This window comes from Hemicordylus capensis, chromosome 3 (genome assembly GCF_027244095.1).
Source record: "Hemicordylus capensis ecotype Gifberg chromosome 3, rHemCap1.1.pri, whole genome shotgun sequence".
NCBI classification, from domain to species: Eukaryota; Metazoa; Chordata; class Lepidosauria; order Squamata; family Cordylidae; genus Hemicordylus; species Hemicordylus capensis.
This window is the reverse complement of record NC_069659.1, coordinates 119,179,429-119,197,365: the sequence shown is the minus strand read 5'-3', so window position 1 is coordinate 119,197,365 and position 17,937 is coordinate 119,179,429. Positions and strand designations below refer to the sequence as shown.

The 17,937-nt window shown below is 43.4% G+C and overlaps 1 protein-coding gene across 2 annotated transcripts in view; it reads right to left on the bottom strand.

Annotated features, from left to right (window-relative positions):
- The window catches only part of ARHGAP6 (Rho GTPase activating protein 6), a 404,943-nt gene that overhangs the window by 367,909 nt on the left and 19,097 nt on the right, over window positions 1–17,937 (bottom strand). The gene's annotated exons all lie outside the window — the stretch shown is intronic.

Here is a 17,937-nt window from a genome sequence, read left to right as displayed (position 1 = left end):
GGTAGTAGCCCACGTTCAGGTATGAACACAAGTCCACAATATCCAGTCCACACAATGGAAAAATGAAGTCTTGCTGCAAGGGCAGTATTATCTATTTCATTTATTTGCAAGCAAGCCAGTTGGGGGCAACTGCAGCCAAACCTCTCCCGATGATCTTAATAGGCAATGGGGTTCATTAAGAAGGCAGCGCTCTCTTAAATATCCTGGGCCTAAGCCATTCAGGGCTTTATAGGTAATAACCAACATTTTGTATTTTGACTAGAAACTAACTGGCAGCCAGTGTAGTTCTTTTAAAATAGGAGTAAAGTAGTCTCTATGGTGGCCTTGGTGACCAGCATGGCGGCAGCATTCTCAGTGCTGGCTCAAGAGGTTGTGGCACCCTTGGCCAGTTTTGCTCCAGTGTCCTCCCCCCCCCTTTTAGTTTCTATTTTTAGTTTAAAACTACAAATTTCTAGGTCTTTTTTTTACTTTATTCAGTACATTTTATAAAAATATTAAAATTTTAGTAACCAACTCACAAATAGGTGGTATATAAATTAAATAAATAACTAGAACATGTTCAGGGGAGGGCAAACAAGCCCTATGAAGAAAGGTTGAAGAGACTGGGTATGTTTAGCCCGAAGAAGAGGCAGCTCAGGAGGAACATCTCTGTACTCTTCACATCCCCTAAGGGCTATCACATTGAAGGAGGCAGGGTATGGGTACTCCCTGCTGTCCCAGAGGACAAGACAAGATCCTATGGGCTTAAGTTATAGGAGAGCACATTTTGTATGAACATCAGGAGAAGCTTCTTAATGGTCAGAGCAGTCCTCTCTGGCTAGAGGTTTTCAGACAGAGGCTGGACAGCTCCTGCTGGGATTGCTCTGCTCTGGGTTTCCTGCACAAAGCAAGGGTTGATCTAGATGGCCTCTAGAGACCCCCTCCAACTCCAGGAAGGGCTTCAATATTAACTTGCAATACTGGAATATTAAATTGGGACATGCCATTTCTCTCTCTCTCTAGATGTATAACAATTGTAGCTGAACAAGTGCAGATCAGTATTCCCACTAAGCCGTGCACGTATGCACACACATTTGTTGTTGTCCACTCAGTTAATTTTAGATCCCGCTCAGGTTTACACAAGAAGGTCCTACTCTGAATGCATGTGTGCACACACTGCCTTGATAGTGCCACCCAGAACAAAACTCATTCTGCACTCAGATGAAAAAAATCAGAGTTAAAACTGGTGCAGATATATTTTTCTTGCCTAGAAACACTGTAGATAATCTTTCTTTATATACCCTCATGTATCTTAACATTTCTAGAGCATCTCAATCCATAAATAACACACCACTATATTGAGAACAATTACATGCAGCCAAACATTTAATTTGTGCTTTTAATTTTAATTAATCTTTGTCATTCCAATTTCCATCCATTCTGTTTCTTGTTTTACAAGATTGTAAACCATTGGCATGTCAGATTTTTTTAAAATTGCACAGCACCTCACACAGATTAAGCACTTCATAAATAATTAAGCAATGTCATTACTTTGGTAGGTTTTTCCAAGTGAAGGCTCCAACCACTGGAAGAAAGGATCCAGCATTTCCTTTTTCCTTTTTTTGCTAAAGAAAAAGTGATGCCTCTTTATTACCCCAATCATGCTCCACACATTTAAGGTTTTCTTCTTGTCAATTTGTTTTTTCTAAACTGTCCCATTTCTTCTGTAGAACCACTCTACTCTTTTTAATATTGGGGGGAAATTAACATTTCTCCCCCAAAACATTTTTTTCCGCCTTACTTCATGAACAGAAAGCAGAGAGATATTTTTAACTGAAATTTTAAATCTCTTTTGCTACAGAGCAAAATTCTTAAACAGGATTTTGAAACAGACATTAGGCGAAGAGTCTCTTCTTTGCTATGCAGGGAAGAATCAGAGCACTTTTTTAGCACAGTACAAATTTTAGAGCATACTTTGCATTTTAGAACATTAAATTCAATTGTTTTGATCTCGAAACAGGCCATGTTAAAATCTCGAAACAGAACACCCTTAAGATAAAGTGCCTGTTTTGAGCTCAAAACTGTTTTCTTTGGAACATTTCCAGTGTTTCTATCTTGTAGGCCTGCTTTTCCCTTGCCAATTGGCTTGCAATCACCTTGCTTCCTTGGTTGGCTTATCATTCAAATCAAACGTTGTCATGGGCAACTGTGTCCCCAATGGATGGGGGGAGGGGGAACACTTTTGGAGGCAAATTCAAATTCAGTTCAATTCAATATCTTTATTTTGGTCTTTGACCAGCATAAGATAAAACATGACAACAGTGGCATTAAAAATGGTCTATGTCTGGGAGACTAACTGTAAAGTTACTGACAAAATCTTACTGTCAGATTAAAATATGTGGCGTGTTATTAAAAACTTAGACTATGAGCACACAGTTGAAATCTATGAGAAACCATAAAATATTTAAGATTAGGGTTAAAATTTGATTAAAATATGATAAAATGAAAACTGTAAATGGATAGCAGGGGCAGCAGTGCAGGTATGAACTATATTGGGTCTGATGAATTCTTGCAAGCAGTCATATCCCGGCAAGTTTTGTACAGTGCTGTGTACAAAATTTGTGTACAAAAACTACAGGGGCTGAAGTGGCAAGGTAAAAGACTGGGATGCACGTGAAGGAAGATTCTATTCGAAACCAACAGATTACAACACAGAGAACATTTGAAGACCTATGCTCAGGCAATACATGGGGCAAAGAAGTGATTCTTTTCTGCCCATATTGCATCCGCAAGATCGTGTCTGGCAGAGTTGTTCAGGCTGGTGAGAGGGATAGTCCATGACCCTCCTCCCTTGAATCAGAATCTGGAACCATCAATTACCCACTGTAATATTTTAAATGAGTTCTTTAGAACATAAGAACAGCCCTGCTTGATCAGGCCCAAGGCCCATCTAGTCCAGCATCCTGTTTTGCACAGTGGCCCACCAGATGCCACTGGAAGCCACAGGCAGGAGTTAAGGGCATGCCCTCTCTCCTTCTGTTACTCCCCCGCAACTGGTATTCAGAGGCATCCTGCCTTTGAGGCTGGAGGTAGCCCACAGCCCTCTGACTAGTAGCCAATGATAGACCTGTCCTCCATAAAGTTATCTAAACCTTTCTTAAAGCCATCCAGGTGGTTGGCTGTCACCACATCTTGTAGCAGAGTGTTCCACAAGTGGATCACACGTTGTGTGAAAAAGTAGTTCTGTTTGTTGGTCCTAGATTTCCTGGCAATCAGTTTCATGGGATGACCCCTGGCTCTAGTGTTATGAGAGAGGAAAAAGAATTTCTCTCTATCCACTTTCTCCACACTATGCATGATTTTATAGACCTCTATCATGTCTCCCCGCAGTCGTCTTTTTTCTAAACTAAAATGCCCCAAGTGTTGTATTCTTGCCTCATAAGAAAGGTGCTCTAGGCTCCTGATAATCTTGGTTACCCTCTTCTGCACCTTTTCCAGTTCAACAATGTCCTTTTTTAGATGTGATGTCCAGAATTGTACGCAGAATTGTACGCAGTACTCCAAGTGTGGTCACACCATATTTTGTATAAGGGCATTATAATATTAACAGTTTTATTTTCAATCGCCTTCCTAATGATCCCTAGCATGGAATTGGCCTTTTAAACAGCTGCCGCACATTGAGTTGACACGTTCAACGAGTTGTCCACCACGACCTCAAGATCCCCCTCCTGGTCAGTCACCGACAGCTCAGATCCCATCAGCATATTCTTGATGTTGGGGTTTTTCATCCCAGCGTGTATGACTTTACACTTGCCAACATTGGATCTCATTTGCCACTTTGTCACCCAGTCCCCCAGTTTGGAGAGATCCTTTTGGAGCTCCTCACAATCCATTTTAGATTTCACTACCTGAAAGAGTTTGGTATCATCTGCAAATATGGCCACCTCGCTGCTTACCCCTGCTTCTAGATCATTTTGAATAAATTAAAAAGCACCGGTCCCAGTACAGATCCCTGGGGGACCCCACTTCTGACTTCCCTCCATTGTGAAAACTCTCCATTTATACCTACCCTCTGTTTCCTGTCTTTCAACCTGTTAGCAATCCACACATGAACTTGTCCCATTATCCCATGACTGCTAAGTATTCTCAGGAGTCTTTGATTAGGAACTTTGCCAAAAGTTTTTTGGAAGCCGAGGTATATCTTGTCAACTGGATCACCTTGACCCTCCACACACTTGACACTCTCAAAGAACTCCAAAAGATTGGTGAGGCAAGATTTACCTTTGCTGAACCCATGCTGGTTCTCTCCCAGAAAGGCCTGTTCTTCTATGTGATTTACAATTTTATCCTTGAGGATGCTTTCCATCAATTTGCCTGGAACAGACGTTAGGCTAACCGTGTTGTAATTTCCTGGATTGCCCCTGGATCCCATTTTGAAAATCAGTGTTATATTTGCTACTCTCCAGTCCTCTGGTACAGATCCCGATTTCAGGGATAAGTTATATATTTTAGCAAGGCAGTTGGCAATTTCACATTTGAGTTCTTTGAGGACTCTTGGATAAATGCCATCAAGCCCTGGTGTTGTGTTAGTTTTCAGTTTTTCCAGACAGTTTAGAACATTGTCTCTTGTCACTTCTATTTGACTCAGTTCTTTAGCCTCCATCCCTAAAAAGCCAGGTTCAGAAACAGGTATATGCTCAGTATCCTCTGCCGTGAAGACAGATGCAAAGAACCCATTTAGCTTCTCTGCAACATCCATATCCTCCTTAATAATCCCTTTCACTCCCTCACTGTCTAATGGTCCAACCGCCTCCCTGGCAGGTTTCCTGCTTCTGATGTATTTAAACAAGTTTTTGTTATTCCCCATGATCCCCATGTTCCTCCAACTCTCTTTTTACCTTCCTTATTTGTGGATAAAATCTCTCTTATTTGGGCTGACTTAGACTCAGGCTCCACAATTACTGCAGTGTCTGATGCAGGGGTGTTCAGCGACACCCCTTATGTGGTTTGGCTCAATCATTTTCAGTTTATGACTCCTGTTCTCTTGATGCTTGTCCGACTTAGCCTATATTATCAATCAGGGGGGTTGTAGAAGGTCTGGTAGAAATTATAAATGCGTCTCTGATGGAGGGCAGGATACCTCCTTGTCTTGAGTAGACAATTATTAGACCTCTTTTGAAGAAGCCTGCATTGGATCTCTCAAAGTTACAGTCCTGTCTACAAAATTACAGTCCTGTCTCCAATCTTCCATGGCTGGTCAAGATAATTGAGAGGGTGGTTGCTTCCCAGCTCCAGGCAGTCTTGGAGGAAACCAATTGTCTAGACTCATTTCAAACTGGCTTTCGGACAGGCTGTGATGTGGAGACTACCCTGGTCAGCCTGATGGATGATTTCCAATTGGCAATCGACAGAGGAAGTGTGACTCTGTTGGTCCTTTTGGATCTCTCAGCAGCTTTCGGTACTATCGGCCAAAGTATCCTTCTGTAATGTCTGAGGAGTTTGGGACTGCTCTGTGGTGGTTCCCCTCCCTCTCGGGCAGATTCCAGATGGTGTTCCTTGGAGACTGTTCCTCAAAATTGGAACTTTTATATGGTGTGCCTCAGGGCTCCATATTATCTCCAATATTGTTTAACATCTACATGAAACTTCTGGGAGAGCTCATCAGGACATTTGGTGTAGGATGTTATCAGTATGCTGATGATACCCAAATCTCTTTCTCCATGTCAACATCGGGAAAAGGCATGACCTCCCTAAATGCCTGCCTGCAGATGCTAATGGGATGGATGAAGGATAAACTGAGGCTTAATCCAGATACAGTGGAGGTTCTTATTGTGAGGAGTCGTAACTCAGGAGATGATTTTCATCTGCCTGTTCTGGATGGGGTCACACTTCCCCAGAAGGAACAGGTGTGAAGTCTGGGGCTGCTTCTGGATCCAAACCTTTCTCTGGTGGCCCAGGCTGAAGTGGTGACCAGAGGTGCTTTTTATCAGTTATGGCCAATATGCCAGCTGTGTCTGTTTCTTGAGATAAACTATCTTCAAACAGTGGTACATATGCTGATATCCTCCAGACTTTACTTCTGCAGTGTGCTCTATGTGGGGCTGCCTTTGCACGTAGTCCGAAAAGTGCAATTGGTACAGAAACTGGCAGTCAGGTTGGTCTCCGAGTCATCTCGGAGAGACTACATTACTTCTGCATTGAAAGAACTACACTGGGTGCCAATATGTTTCCAGGCAAAATACAAGGTGCTGGCTATAACCTATAAATGCCCTGGGCCTCGGCCGTTTAGGGTTTAATGGCCTAGGCCAAGGGCATTTAAGAGAACATTGTCTTCTCCACGATCACCACCACCCCTTAAGATCATCCAGAAAGATACGTCTACAGTTCCCACTGGCCCATCTGTTGGCTACTCAGGGGTGGGCCTTTTTCATTGCTATCCTGAGACTTTGGAATGTGCTCCCTGTTGAAATAAGAGCCTCTGTCTGGCAACTTTTAAAACGTTAGTCAAGACACACTGTTCATCCCAGCTTTTAATTATATTTACAGTTTTAATAGTTAACAGTTTTAAATTTTGGATAGTTTTAATGTTTTAATTATCTAATATACAGGCAAAGCAATACACATGATGGATCTGCAACTGTGTTCCTCTCCAGACCTTCTTTATTGAGTAAAATAAGATTAAAACATTAGTAAACCTTAAAACAAACGTTTTGGTGTAAAAGAATGTGATTGAAACAGTGGAATATCAAACACAGAGGCTGATGTGTTTATGTTGAAATGTTTGTTTTAAGTTTTTCTTACATTTTAAACTTATTTTACACAATAAAGAAGTCTGGAGAGGAACAAGTTCTAATTTTGTTTTAATGGCATTTTTATTGTAAACCGCCAGAGATGCATGTTTTGGACAGTACAGAAATTTGTTAAAACAAACAAAGTGGCAGCAGTGCTCCTTCAATCATTTTGTGTGACATAGCTGCCAAGAGCCTTCCTGGTGCCGGATGTGTGAAAGACCACCCCCAGGTATTTGAAACATGAGACCTGCTTGATTGTGTTCCCGTTTATGCACCAGGAGTGTGTCTTTTGTCTCCTGGCAAAAGCCATAATTTTGGTTTTATGCTAGTTTATTTCCAGATGGTCCTCTTTACAGTTTCAGTGAAGGTCCTCAGTGCTCTTCTGAGACCTATTGGGGTCCTAGAAAGAACTTTCATGTCATCTACATAAAGCAGGATGGAGATGTGTTTCTCTGCCAGCTTGAGGGGTACAAGTCCAAGTTGTTTTTGAAATGCCCCACCATGGCATTTATGCAAAAGCTGAATAGAAGTGAGGTAAGTATGCAACCATGCTTAACACCCTTACAGGTAGGGATGGCACTTGACAGATTATCTTAGAGGTTGCATCCGACTTTCAAGGATGTGCCATCATGAAGGGCACAAATGAGTGTTAACAGGCTCTGATTGAAGCACCTTCCAGGTTTATCCTGCAATCTGACTCAGGAAAGGGAGCAGAATACAAACTTGAGGTCTATGAAGGCAGCATATAGGGAGACTATGTTGTGGGTGGGGTATTTCTCAGTTATGTGCTGGAGTACTAGGCACTGGTCAATAGTGGATTGTTCCTCCCTAAATCTGGCTTGGTCCTCTGCTAGGAGATTTTCTTGTTCCAGCCAGACTCTTAGTTTCCAATAAGGCTGACATAAGGCTTGCTGATTGTGCTGAGCAGGCTGATGTGTCTAGTTTTCTGGGTCATCCCTCCTACCTTTTTTGAAGATGAAAACAGTAACTGTTAGCCCCCAGTCCCTAGGGATGCAACCGTGCTTGTCAATAATGTAAACAGTGAGGCCAGAATGGGAGCCCACCATACAGTTATTTTTAATTAGCTTGGGTACTCTGTGTCACACCCAAGAGGATACCTCTTTACACTGGGTCCTCTATGTCGACCTACGTCGCAGGTTCTCTACGTTGCACCGAAGGCATCCATGGTCCCCTACTTCATCTCTGTAAAGTTCACTTAAAGTGTCTTTCCCAGACATCTGATGGAATGCAACTGCCCAGATGTGTCATCACAGCTGAGGTGATCCACTGTGATGTGCCAGAATAGGACCGAGTCATTGGTTCTGGCAGCTTGGATGAGATGTGACCAGGTGTCTTTCATGAGGTCTCTTTTCTTGCATTTGAGAAGTTGTTTGTATTGCCACTTCTGCTTAAGGAGGCCCTGCACAGACAAAAGTCTTGCACTAGCTTTCTAGGCACTGTAGTTGTCAATTAGCTCCCCCGCCCACCTTCTTTTTGCTTCAGCGCATTCAGAGTCAAACTATGGTTCAGAGAAGTACAGGTGCTGTTTGACGAGGAGTGTTTTCTTGAGTTAGGTGCTCTTGTAATTCTTGCACTAGGTTGCTGTAGCTCTCTAGCATTGAACTGGATGGTTCTGCTGAGAGAAGGGAAAGACTGATGCATTGGAAGTGTTTTAAGGTGAGTTATTCTGTTATTGCTTTGTTCAGTAAGGCGGGGGGGGGGGGGCATATGATGCAGCAGCCTCTTCCCACTGGTAGAATTTGTGGTTGGTATAGAGCCTCAGTGTGGGGCTGCTGAACAAAGGATTTTAGACACAGAGAGACTGGGAAATGGTCGCTGTAAAATTGGGGGATGACCTCAAAAGCCGTCTGCAAATTGGAGCACGTTTCCAGACTATTATGTAATCGAGGACACTCATTGTGATTCTGACCAAGAAGGTAAATTCGGTGGGGTAGTCATTTTCGTGGGAACCATTTAGAATGTAGAGGTTAAGTCTATTGGCCATTTGAGCCAGGCAGAGTCCTGCATAGTTTGGCTTCCTGTCCTCCGAGTGGTGTGTGAAGGAGTATATCTACTTCCAGGTTAGGTGGGTAGCACTGATAGCATGAGTATAGAGTATCATTGTCAGAGCCTAGTTGGGCATTAAGATTTCCGCCTACTATATCTGCATTGGGGAAGGTAGAGAGATGGCCAGTTAGGTAGCTTTCCAGATCAGACCACAGTTTCCTGAACTGGGATTCCACCTTGGCGGAGCTAGGTAGATGTTGATTAATAGCAAGTTACAGTGTCTGAAGTGGATTGTTACAGCCATAGCATGTTGTTTAAATGAGCAGTGTTACTGACGTTGCACACAGGGTAGTAGAGATTAATACTCCCAGTCCACACTTAGGTCTGCCCCTTCCCACCAGCTTGTGCTCCCAATAAGTATAAGCTCAAGACACTGAGTGTAAGGTCCTCGGATATCAAGGTTTCCGACACCATTATGACATCATTATGACCTTGGGTTAGGGCGGTATAAAAATGTGCTAAATAAATAAATAATAAATCATATTCGGATGTCACTTCAAGACATCTCTGCAGCTGGAGTGCCAACCTGCCACATTCCAGGTTAGGAGAGAAACCTTATGCTCATCTTTTCAGCATCAATCTGTGGTTACATGAGCAGGGGATCTCTGTAGGGGTTCCCAGTGGGGAATTGAGGAGTGGTAGGTGGAATGCACAGGACCACAGAGTCAGAGTGAGAAGTCTCTTGGGAGGTTTCTGGTGCTGTTCACTCCAGCAATTCTTCGGAGGGTGCAATGACTGCTGCTCTTCTGGTTCTGACAAAACTCCACGGGGTAGATTAGGCTACAGCTGCTCTTATGGCAACGAGCATGATAATGGGCATGTAGATGACTCCATAGGGACCCCAAGGGATACATGTGGCGACTGGAGCTCTTGAGATTGAATGAGTGAGTAGAGATCCCTGACACTGGAGTAGCTGTAGCTGTGTCTTGAGGCACTGAAGTCGATGATGGGTGTATGTTCATATTCCTCAGATCTTGTGTGAGTCAACTGCAGCTCTTGAGGTGTTGCAGGTAGTGTGAGCGCTAGGGATGTGCAAGGAACCAGTTCAGAGGCTGTTTATGGGCTTCTGAACCAGTTTGAATGGCAGGTGGTTCCACCAGTTTGACGGCGGGGTGTGTGTGCAACTTTAAGGGGGGGGAGGATACACTTCCCTCCCACACACACCATGTCCCCCCTGCCAGCACTCAGTTTCTGAAACATCCATCAGGGCGGCAGTGTACCTCCCTGCCGCACCCTTTGCTACATTTTCCTGAAGTACCCGGACTTCGCACACGTCACACAAGTGTAGCCAGCGTACGCGCTTGAGCACATCGCACACAGGCATGTCCACTACTTCCAGAAAACATAGCAAAGGGGGCAGCAGGGAGGTATGCTGCCAACCCATTGGATGTTTCAGAAACCGAGCACTGGTCGGAGAAACGCGGTGGAGGGAGTAAGTGTATCCTCCCCCACCATCAAACTAGCCCCCACTGGTTCCGTGCACATCCCTAGTGGGCACCTCTTCCTTTGAAGATGTTGTCTCTGTTTGTGGGTCATAATATAGAAATGGCAGCCTGCGGAAAATTATGGAAAACTGATTTAAAATTTACTGCATGTTATGCTTTAAAGTAGTGATTCTCAAACTTGGGTCCTCAGGTGTTATTTGACTTCAACTCCCATAATCCCCAACCAAAGGCCACTGAGGCTGGGGATTATGGGAGTTGAAGTCCAATAACACCTGAGGACCCAACATTGAGAATCCTTGTTCTAAAGACAGACAGAAAATTTAAAAGAAAATTATTATAAAATGATGTATAGATGGTATCTGACACCCAAAAAATTGACATTGATGTATAAAAATGTTTCAAACAAATGTTGGAAGTGTGGACAGTCTGAAGGCACTTTTTTTCATATGTGGTGGACCTGTGGGAAGGCTAAAGCATACTGGGATATGATATATAATGAGTTAAAGAAAATATTTAAAATGACATTTCCTAGGAGGCCAGAATCCTTCCTGCTGGGAATAATACAAGGTGCAATTTCTACAACTAATTCAACGTTTTTTATGTACGCTTCTTCGGTGGCTAGAATTATATATGCACAGAAATGGAAGAGTAATGAACTGCCTTCAAAAGAAGATTGGCTGATAAAAATTTTGGAATATGCGGAGATGGCAAAACTTACAACACTAACAAGAGAACAAAATCTGGAATGCTTCAAAGAAGATTGGAAACCATTCTTGTTGTATCTAAAGAACTATTTTCCTACTATGGACTTTACAGCAGGGTTCGAAATTTAGTAAAAAACTGCAGGTTGGGTAGATTAGCTGTGTTTGTAAGGGTTTAAATTTATGTTTTGAACTATTATTATAGCAAGGGTAAACTTTATAGCTGATGATTCACAAAGAGATCTGTGTGGGAAGTCCACTTTTGTCTATTTGTAATCAATGACAATATTATTATTGTTAAAATTAATAAAAATTGAATTTGAAAAAAAGATGTCTCTGTATGGTCTGCCTGGGGCTCTTCAGCATCAGAAGGAAGAATGCATGAAGGTGTTGTAAGCTGGTGGTGGGCAAAGTCAGTGTTTTAATAGTTTTAACATTTTTTATTTTAATTTGTTAATCTTTTTATTGTCTTGTCAACCGCCCAGAGAACCTGCGTTTTGGGCAGTATAAAAATGTGATAAATAAATAAATAAATCCCTGAATCCTCAGGATGGCTGGCATTGAGGGAGGAGGCTCAGTAATGTCCATTTCGCTGTCAGTGACCTCCAAGTCAAAGTTGGAGTCCTAATTTAAGCCAGAGAACTGGCCTGTTTCCTCCTTGATCTGCGTGGGGTTGCAATCGTTGTGCTTGGGTTGGTTAGGGCACTTGTGCTACTGAGTCCTTCTGGTGTGACCTGAAGTGGATAAGTATTCATTTTGTTATCACTGTCTGTGAGTTCAGAATCTGAGCAGGAGAAGAGTGTTGTCACTGGCTGCATTTGAGCTGAACTGCCATGTGCCGCTTTTCAGTTTTTCAAGACCCAAGTCTATAGAGTTATGCCTTTCACTCTCTCAAGGCCATAATGGGTTAGTCTGCCAAGTTCGGTTGAGTTCAGCAGAATCGTTTGCAGGTTATTTACTGAAGTCTAAGCTCATTCCCCAGGAGACATCATCAAGGTCACCTGCAGAAAGAACAGTTTTGCTTCTAACCTTCCCTGCTTATAGTGGCTGTATTGTGCAATCCTTGAACACTCCTATATGTCTTGTTGTAATTATGAGAGAGATGCCCCCCATCCAAATGAGCTTAAGTGGAAGGGTGGAGTTATTAAAAGATAAGCAACATTCTCTTAAGTCTCTGATCAACTGAGTAAAAATTGGATTGAGTCCAGGTCTATACATCTTGGGTGACAGTTTAAAAGCAGATTCAGAATTTATTACAGCTTTTAGAAACGACAACCTTCCTACATTGTTATAATCCATGGCAATGTGAAGCAACACCTTGAAAGTTTGAAGTACGCGTAATATATTAAATGGGTGAGTTGATTTTGGAGGCCCTACATGTGACTTGGGCAGGGTTTGTGGTGGTCCAGGCCTGATTTATATACTAAATATGCTAGCATACAAAATTAGGCCTGTCTCATCAGTGTCACCAAGTGACCAAGTTCTTTTATATAGTGACCATGTAGGATCTGGGCACAAGGAAGAAAGGAGATCAAACCAATCCTAAATGATTCAATGGGCTTTATTGAGTATAAAAGAATAACAACATCAATCTAGCTGAGCAGAAAGCAGAACATTCTATCAATATTACTAACAGTATTTCAACCCTAGCTAGCACCAATATTCCCCCAGTGTTCCTAACTAACGTGTGTGTGTGTGTGTGTGTGTGTGTGTGTGTGTATTAAATCTTCCTAGAGCCTAATACAATTCAGATATAGATAGAAAGGGTGGGGGAGGTAAGGAAAGGCTGAGGGCTGGCATGGTTTGAGGAGATCAGGAATTAGTAGAGGGATGAGGGGAAAGGAGAAGAAGGGGAAAGGATGGAGGGATCCAAGGCTCGTGGAGGCAGCATATTAATTACCAGGATCAGAGGCTTGAGAACGGTGGATCTTTCAGCTGAAGGAGAGAGGCTTTAGCTGGGAACGGCAACCTGGGAGCGGTGGTCTGGCTTCTGGTGGTCAAGCAGACAGTTTGCTCAGAGCGAGGCAGAGAGTGAAGGTCCCATGGCTGGGGAAGTCTAGACTTCTCACTGTGCAGTGGAAGTCACAGACAGCTCCTGTCCATGGTCAGAGTTCCTGCTTGTTGCCCCGCAGCTTAGCAGCAAACTCTGGGATTGCTCATGAGCAGATCTTGCTTGTAGGTACAAGATTGCGTGTAGGCACAAGACTGCTAGTTCTCTGTCCAGTAAGCCTCACTCTTTATAGTTGTATTTTCCTTTGATCTCTCATAGAGTCTATTCAAATCTTCTCATCTTTCCTGGGTCCCCAAAAGGGTGACAATGCTGTTACCTTCTGGATAATGTCTTTTAATTATTCAGGATATTGGCCAGTCCAGAGAGATCTTAATCTCATCTTCTGTTAGCCTCTATCTTGAGGAGGGGACATTGCCCAGGGCAAATCTGCATCTCTGAGCTGCAAATGGGCATCTTCTCTTGTCCCAGATTTGCTAGCCTGATCCCAAAAGGTGTTAAAGTGTTAGTAAAGTAAGAATTAAAGTCTATAAGTGTTTTCTTTGTGTGCATTTACCTATGTTGAATTTCTATAGAGAGCAATTGAGTATAGCAGAGCAATCATTGACAAGGGATTAACATGGACTTCTTGCAACAGGAAAGGGGAGATCAGCCTCTGGCCTCTTCCACAGACATTATCTGATAGTGAGTCACATTTTAGCATTTGGATTGTTCTGGCCTGGCTTTTGTGCTTCCTTGAGTACCCATTTCACAATACAATGCTGGATCGCCTCCTCCCTCACAGACCAGTTGAGATCTGGGGTGTCAATTCACCCTGAGTCCAGGCATTAATTCATTTCTTAATATAAAATGAAATCAGACACAGGCCTGAATTCCATATACTTCTGAGTTGATACCTCTGGGTCTAATATGTTGGCGGGGGACGTCCCCAACAGGTTTGGGCAGAGGCCCCAACTGGAGCCAAGGAGGGAGCTGCCTGAACATTGCCAAGCACTGCTTTCTAGGTTTTAATTGGGCTTTTCTCCCCACAGTTGTTTCGTGTTATGAACACATCAAAGACATGAGCTTATCTCTCTTTGCTGTTATTTTGTTTAGGTGTTCAGGAATTTAAATTACAGTTTCTGCGGTTAGGAAGCAAGTGATACCTAGATATTCCGGTAACAGTTTACAGGGTGGCAAAGGGGGTGTCTGGCCCTCTTAGATTTCCTTTCTCTTGGCTCCACAGGTTTTCATAGGCCAGAGTTCTTAGATAGCAAAGGAGGTACCTGGTCTAATGAAGTCTCCCTTGTAGCAGACTCCTAAGGGGGTGAGGGAGGGTTCTCCATGCCCAGGACCCATAAATCTGTTCTTGGTAGGGAGTGTAAAGGTTGTACTCACAGCTCCGTTGGGGGCAAGGAAGGAGTTGATCCTTATCTGCTTCCCTGCCTTGGCCGATTGATCATTTGGGCTGCTTCTGTTTTTCCTTTTCTTGATTTTACTTGTCATAGTAATATTTGTATAGTTTCCACTTGAGAATTTCAGCTCCAATGAGAAGTCCAATTTTAAGGCAGGAGCTTGTGAATTGTGCAGATGGCTTTTCGCCATCTTGGCCACACATCCTCAAAATCCAAACTGTATTCAACGGGACTGGGAGGCAGAGAGAGCACTTATTTATTTATTTTTTGTTCAGTTTTTATACCATCTTTCATAATGCATCTCAAGTTAAAATACAATAAAAATCTATAAAAGTTACATTTAAAACCTTAAAGTTAATTAACATTAAAACACCAAAAAACAATTAAGAAGAAACCAACGCAAAAAAGCTGAGAAACCTGAAGCCTCTAGTAGGTAAATGCCCGAGTTTTAAAAAGTCTTTAATTTTTTAATAGCAGCCATAGCTGTCACAGAGCAAACATTTACTGGGAGAACATTCCAGAGTCTGGGGGCAACAACAGAGAGGGCCCCGTCCCATGTGCACATCAATCAGCATGTTGAATTGGATCCAGAAATAAACTGGCAATCAGTGCAGCTCTTTCAGAGTAGGTGTAATATGCTCTGAGCAAGCAGTTCCAGAGAGAACCCTGGCAGCTGCATTATGCACCTACTAAAGTTTCAAGGGCAGCCCCACACTGAACACATTGCAGTAATCCAGCCGCAATGTGAATAATGCATGGGTAACCATGGCCAGGTCTGCCTTCTCAAGAAAGAGCCGCAGCCCGGTGCACTAGCCAAAGCTGTGCAAAGGCACCCCTGGCCACTGCCTCCACCTGAGCATCCAAAAGCAGAGCCATGTCCAGCAACACCTCCAAGCTGCACACTTGCTCTTTCAAGGGGAGTACAGCGCCATCCAGAGCTGGTTGAATCACCCTATCCAAATTGGACATACTCTCCTATCTAGTTCCTGGCATAGGAAATCCACTAGGGCGACCAAAGCAGTTTCAGTCCCAAACCCAGGACAAAAGCCAGGCTGAAAAGGGTCTAGATAATCTGTATCAGCCAAGACCCTTTGCAGCTGCATAGACACTACACGCTCTATCACCTTGCTTAAAACAGGAAGGTTAGAAACAGGCCAATAGTTATCAAAGTTGGTGGAATCAAGGTAAGGTGTTTTTTTAGTAGAGGTCTCACCACCACCTGCTTGAGGTTCAGTAGCATCTTACTCTTTCTTAGTGAAGCAATAATAATTGGCTCCAACCATCAACCTGTCCCTTCCATGGCAGATTTTACCAGCCATGAAGGGCACTATCTCAGGCTGCACTAACTGAAAAGAATCCATCACAATTGGATCAGATGGTTGCCAAGACATGTCTCCTGGAACTGCCAAAATCCCAGAGTCCATATCAGCATGGATGCAAGCGATTTTATCTGTGAAGTGACATGCAAACTGGTCACAGCAGGGTGCTTATGGTTCTTCCCTCGTCACCCGGAGGCCTGTGTGAAGCAATGATTTTGACACACAAAACAGCTCCTCTGGTCTACACTGTGCAGACACAATGGAGGCAGAGTAAGAATGTTTCTTCGCCACCCCCACTGCCATGGAGTAGTCTCTAAAATGGGCTTTAGCCCTTTTTGGTCAGAACCATTACGAGTCTTCCTCTAACATCACTCTAGCCATAATCCAAGTTGTTTCATCGCCCTAAGCTCCAATGAGAACCAAGGATCCGAACGGGCTCCACCAAGCCGGAGAGGGTGTTTAGAAGTGACCATTTCAATAGCCTGGGCTGTCTCTACATTCTAGAGATTCACCAGGGCCTCAGCAGAGTCATCAGTTCTGGACACTGAAAACTCCTCAAGGGTTGTCTAGAAACCAAACTCCATTAGCCTTTGGGGGCGGATCATTCTAGTTAGTCCACCACCTCTGCAGAGGTTGGTCAAAGCAGTCAAACTAAACCCTACCAGATGGTGATTGGTCCATGACAAAGGAGTTATGTCAAACTCCCCAGCTGCAGATCATTCAGTTCCTGGTTGGCAAAAACCAGGTTCAGTTTATGTCCCGCCTCGTGAATAGGACCCAATATTAGTTGAGATAGGCCCATGGTTCTTATGGTGGTCATGAAGTCTTGAGCCACTCCTACTAGGGGGGCCTCAGCATGGACATTAAGTCCCCCAAGACAATAAGTTTAAGGGAACCCAACATCATTTCTGAGTACACCCCCACCAGCTCAGGAAGGGAGACTGAGGTGCAGAGGGGTGGTTGGTACACCAACAGAATCCCTATCCTATCTCATAGGCCCATCCTCAGGGACAAACACTCAAAATTCTTATATTATTTATTTTTTTATTCAGTTTTTTATTCACTTTTTTATTGCTAACCGGGCACCTGGAAAGGCGAATGGACTCACAATAGATGACTACAACTCCTCCTCCCTGACCCTCAAGGCAGCTGTAGGATCATGAAACCTGGAGAACAGAGCTGGGAGAGACTCACACCACAGAGCTCGCCCAACCAGGTCTCAGTCACACATATCAGGTAAGAATTCTCCTCCATAATTAAATCATGGATGAGAGATGTTTTTGCATTTACTGACCTAGCATTCAACAGCAGGACCCTAATCCTTGCGGGAGCATTCCTAGAACTCTCTGGAGCTGTAGGATTGGGAGAAGAGTCAGAAGGTTGTTGGATATGGAGTTCCAGTGCATTGACCTTTTGCACCAACTATCCTGATTACCACTAGGAGCATTGTTATAGTGAGGATCTCCCTAGCTGTTCCTATCTGTCTCTACTCTATTACACCTGATACGACTCCTCAGACATTTCCTGTGATAAGTCAGAATCCCTTAGGTCTTTCCTATCCAAAGTGCACTTCACCAATAGATGTACTTAGATTCTACAAGAATCACCATTTGTCTTCTCTAATAGCTGCAACAACTAAATTCTGCATTCTACTTTGTAACTTCAGTGGTTAGCTTCCTTAGTGCTCTGCTAATTAATCACAAAACCCATCACAGTTAAATTACACCCTCCAACACATTTTGTGCCAAAGGCTTGCCCCTCTGGCAAGGCACCTCCTTTAAGTAGTGTTACCTGCAGCGGACAGGAATAGAATGAGCTCATTGCAGCTCCCAGGTGTCAACAAGCCCAAGTAACACAACAGCCCTTCCCAGCTCAGCTTATACTGTGCCTCTCTAGAAAAAGAGGATTCATCAGACAGGAGAAAAAATGGTTTGATTTTGTGGTTTTCTTTTCTCAGCACCGAGTATAATACGTTGTGCTATTGCTGCTATAACTATCTGGTTTGCTAGATCTCAGATTGGCAAAGGCAGGGCTTGAGCACCTGCCTGCCTTGAGTTGTGGTTTTTGGTTTGTTTGTGAGATAGTGTTGTGGCAAGAAATGAACAGTGGCCTCTATGTGTGTGCGTGCACGTAATATTTCTTGACAACTGCTGTGATGAGCTCCATGTCTGGCCCTAACTTGTGCTTCACTCCCTGCTCTGGTCTGCTCTGCAATCTACATAGCAAGGTGTAG